The sequence below is a fragment of the Platichthys flesus genome, chromosome 5, assembly GCF_949316205.1.
Source record: "Platichthys flesus chromosome 5, fPlaFle2.1, whole genome shotgun sequence".
Lineage (NCBI taxonomy): Eukaryota > Metazoa > Chordata > Actinopteri > Pleuronectiformes > Pleuronectidae > Platichthys > Platichthys flesus.
The window spans coordinates 27,003,182-27,008,376 of NC_084949.1; positions in this window are offsets into that span (position 1 = coordinate 27,003,182).

The window sequence follows — 5,195 nt, forward strand, 5'->3', positions numbered from 1 at the left end:
ATGAGGTCATTTAGCATCGATTGTGCGCTGGCTGATATATAATGCATCAAAGGAAATAATAACTATCACTATACAACAATACTTAAGATTACATAACAGTAAACAAGGTGTATAGTCCTGTATCTCTATAAATGCTGAATATTGAATGGTTTTTCATATGTTGGGCCTCTTTTTGGTCAAATGTAGCTTCACCAAAGGATTATCTTCACTTCTGATTTGTAGATTACTTTGTGAAATATGAGAAAAATAATGAAAGATTCTCATCTAATTTGATAAGAGAAGGTTTATATGATCTCTACTGAGTCACGTTGGAGTCTGACTTTTTGCCGTAACTGGTAACCACCCAGACACAATGAATTAGCAGATATGAAGTACATTTAGACTTTAGGCTCCTCTTAACTTCCAGATAATCCCTAATACCATAAAACACTTGAACCTTTGGACTCCAAATCATGATCTGAAGTTTCTTCCTGTGTATTTAAACCATCACTGGACCCAAAACCTCACATGGAAGAACCTGTCTTGTGATTTCCTTCATCTCAGCCGCTGCTTTGTGATTTATTAAAAAGCAGAAGCTGAACCTGCTGCTTCTCTTCCCTGAGCTGCAGCTGTGGAAGATTCAGAGCTGCTGAAAATTTGTATTAAGCAGATGAATACACCTACATGTTTTATCCCCCCCCCCCTCCACACACACACATACACCCTATAACGCACTCATGCATGTTTACACTCAAACTCCCAAATGTGCCGTTGTGAGCAGTGGGAACCCAGAGCAATTAAAAACCAGGCAAAATCCAGCTGGGCGTGTGTTCTCTCCCTCTCCTCTCGTCTCCCTCCTCGTTCTGCCAGTTTCTTGATTTCCTCCCAGTTGCGTTTCCCAGTGACACGCTGCGTCCCTGCAGGGCCAGGCCCCTCTTATCAGTATGCCGTGTGCATTTCCTCTCTAAACATGGCCCCGAGCTTTTGGGAGCCGTGAAGCTTCTCTGATAAGATAACAGACAAAGGCCTCCTCTCTGGAAGGGGGGGGCGTGAAATAGAAAAATAGGAAATCCCCCCCCCCCTCCCCCGGGGGAGAGAGAGGAGCAGGAGAGCAGGGAGGAGAAATCATACAAAATGAAAAATATGAAGGTTTGTCTTTTCTAGCGAAATGAACAAAAGAATCCACACAAACACACACACCCGGCGTCACTTCTGGTGTGTGTGTGTTTGTGTGTGTGTGTGTGTGTGTGTGTGTTTGTGAAGATGATCTGCAGAGCATATTTAAATACTTCGCCATGGCAACAGGCTCTATGATTAGGGCCAAACAGGCAAAAAAACTGCTTCAGCCCTCGAGATCGAGATGAGACGATAGAGAATTAAGAGAACTCTGGACGGTTTCCAAGGAGATGTGGAAAGGCGGGGGGTGGGGGGGGGTTAAAGTCCAACCTAAACACACCTTAAAGCTATTTTAGTGACAGCGGAACAGCGTGTGGGCGGGGGGGGAGGGCGGGCGGACCTTCTGACAGCCGACAGCTCCACAAATAATCGCTTCACCTGCCGAGACGTGTGATCAGGGTTCAAACTCCCGGCTCTCGTGTGCACCTTTCATCCGCCTGACACAAAGAGAGGCTGAGAACCCGGCTGCTTGTCCACAGGTTTTCTTTATTCCCTTTTGTTTTTTAACTTCCTCCACTTAAAATACCAATCACTGCTTTTATTCTTCCATGACATCATCAGTTTTTTTGCAACATATTCATAAGGAACCAGTGAGGAAGTGGGATTATGGCTTTTTGTGTGTTTAAAGGTGTCGAGGTCCAAAGTGCCACACTCAACTGGGAGAAGAACAGTTTCTTCTTTTCTTTTTTGTTTTTACTTTCAACCCACAAAATAAAACCAAACACATGTTTTACATCCACATGAAGTTTTACAAAGTGACAGTGAAGCTCCAGACTGAACAGAAACTAAACATCTCTGCATCACAACACAAACACACAAGTTCTACTTCTTCCTTTAAATCTAACACGAGATCGAGAATGATTTCTACCTAAAGACACAAGGACCCGTTGAGTGTAGATTGTCTTCACCTGATTCCGACTCGTTAGCTTCACAGTTTAAACGTTTAGTTTTGTTAATTAGAGATTTGTTCGATGCATAATGTGGACGTCGTTATAGGAAGAGATCAAACTCCATCTACCTTGATGAGACTCGGAGGACAGCTCCTTGTGTGTGTCCCCTTCTGTGTGTATACCATGCACACACAATGAGCTAGGTGGCTCTGTTGTTTGACACGTGGCAGTAACACAACAATAAACAAGCTGATGTTGCGACAAAGTCAGCGAAGAAGACGGGAATGAATATCTCACAATTTAAATTTAGGGATGTGAAGTGTGACACTAGCTGAGCACTAACACGCACACGTTCCTTCGATGAAGGTCGATCCCGACGCTAGGTGCGGCCGAGACCATTACGACGACAACAACCGATGTGTATGTACGTGAAAGCTACACGCTACGTCACATGACACTGTCAGAAATCGATCGATACGTGTGTAGTTTTAGAGCCGCTAACAAAGTGTTTGGGTGTTTTGATCGCGATGTTTTCTCGTTTGTAACTAACAACAAACACTTCCTGTTTACGCCTGCACACACATGCTCATTGTATGTGAGTGGTCACGTGACACACGTTTTCAGACACGTCCTGCAGCCAGGTGTGGTCGGTTCGAAGCTGAGACGTTGTCGGTTAAACTCCACAAGAAGCAGAAGTTTTATTTGCTAACGGGACGCAAAGGGTCACGTCGGCTACGTTAGCATGCGTTGTGAGCGTGGACACACCGGTCCAGCTCTGTCCCCCGACCTCCACACTGTCCGTCCAGCTTCATGAAGCAGAGACACAAACACAGTAAACAGTAGAACAGTTTTCACAGCACAGTAGAAGAAGGTTTTTTGTTCAGGCACTGGTTTGATTCCCTCGGTGGGTTCTCTCTTCTCTCCACCGACGCCTCCAGAGCATGGAATGCTCCTCTCATGTGTTTTGATCACAGCAGTGATTATAGTAATGGGTTCGGTTTGGATTCCACAGAACATCAGGCCTGCACAGTGTGTGTGGGAGTGTGTGTGTGTGGGTGTGTGTGTGGGGGGGGGGGGGGGGGGGGGGAGAGAGAGAGTGAATACTGAGGAAACTAATCAAAATAATGACACTGTCACAGTTTGCATTGTGTGGGTGTTTGTGTTTGTGTGTGTGTGTGAATTAGTGACACAACTAAACAGGTCCCCTCAGCACAGACTCTGGGTTTAAAGTGTGCGAAGACAAAAAATAAGAAAAAAAAACACAACAACAACAACAACAACAAGTCCAGGTGTAAAATAAACAGTCATAGAGCCTCGATGAAAAACAAGACACATGACGACCTCTTAACGTCTCCTCCGGTCGATCGAAATCTGAACCTGAGTCCGAACTCACAAAGATTTATCTGACTTCACATCGTTATCAGGACGTCTTCACACTGAGAGTCAGATTCTAAGATTCACAAAATGGCGTCGCTCATATTAAGGAGGCTGTGGCTTCGATTCTGGAAAGAGTGGGAGGGGCCGGAATCAGATCTGTGCTCCAGACCATTCAAGGTATAGAAGCACTGGCATTTTGGGGCCGACAGGTAAATTTAATGAATCCGTATGAACAAGCACAAAATGACTGTTTCCTTAAAGTGGTTTGACATTTTGGATCTAGGCTCTCTTGCTATGGTCACATTAACGTGATCTTTGTGAGTTCAGTTTGAAGCTGGATCTCGACACCTCCCTTCTTCATCACAGTGAAACATGAAATCAGTGAAATCCTTTACACGTTATATCAAATGGCAACTTTTCAAGTCGAGATTCTAAGGTGCGTTTTTAAAGGGTTTAGCGTTTTTTTTTTTTTTTTTTTATCTTTTTCTCAGACTGTGAAAAAACATAGAATCATTCACAAATAAATAAAAAAAAGAGAATTATTAAAAAACATGCGTGGTCTAAAGTTGTTTTTTTTTGGAAACCAGGTCATTGAAGTGCACATCAGTCATGTGACCCGCCGCAGCTGAAGGCAACAGTTTCCATTTAACAGCGTCGCGATTCGGATCGGAGCCAATTAAAAGGTGAGAAGCCTCCGTGAGTCCGACTGTTTCAGATGTCACTGTCAAACCGTTCAGCGGGGGGGCGTCACACCCCCCCCAAACCACGTCCCAAATTAATCGTGCTCTGAGATAATCACATAACTGACAATTAACTCCGTTTCCAACTTAATACCCTCCCACCGCCCGCCCGCCCACAGCACAACACACACACACGGCACGTCGACACACCAGTCTCATTACACACAGACAGACGCTGATTCCCAGCAGGCACACACGTGTGAAGTACGTGTTAGTTCGAGCTCTCATCAAAAGCTTTTGTTAAAGTTCACAACAGCGACGCTTACACCTCGAGTTTGCTTCTCTTTTTTTGGGGGTGATTTACACACACACACGTTAAACACTGATCAGTAAACATGGATTTGTGAAAAGTACAAAAAAAACAACACAAACGCTGAAGAGTCTCAGTTCAGAGACACACACAAAAGAAATCCATCCTGAATGAACAAAGTCTGGTTTTGGTGAATTCCTCGTTTCAGGTAAAGCACATCAGGAATTCCAGATTCTAATGAGATTCAGACTTGCTCGAGTGTTTTCTCTTTTTTCTGTTTTTGTTTATATTCGTGTGTTTCTGGAATGAATCCTCGGAGCTCGGAGTCGTTTGACACCCGGGCTCTGTTTCATCAAACGAGCGTCTCTGACCCACAAAGACTCTTCAGCAGACAAAGCAGCAGCAGCCTCCTCTTTCCCACAAGACCTGCAGGAGAGGGAATCTTGCTTTCAGCCAGAAAATTGCACGTTATTATCAAATTGCACCTCCAGCGCAGAAATTGCACTCATTACTGCAGCCTGCAGACTCCACTGCAGGCACTTCCATTCCCTCTGCTGTTCAACCCCCCCCCCATTCTCCACCCCCTGCCAGCATCCTCTCTGGTTGTAGAGCCACTGATTCTGGATCAGCTGCAGCCAGGCGGCACTGCTTGGTCGGCACTGAGGAGGATGTTCCTGCTGATGTGTGATCAGACTGAGCTATAACGGCACTGAGTGGGAAAAGTAGAAGAATAAAAAAAAAGCTCCAGTCGAGATCCCCCCCCCCCCCCCTTCGGACATCCCA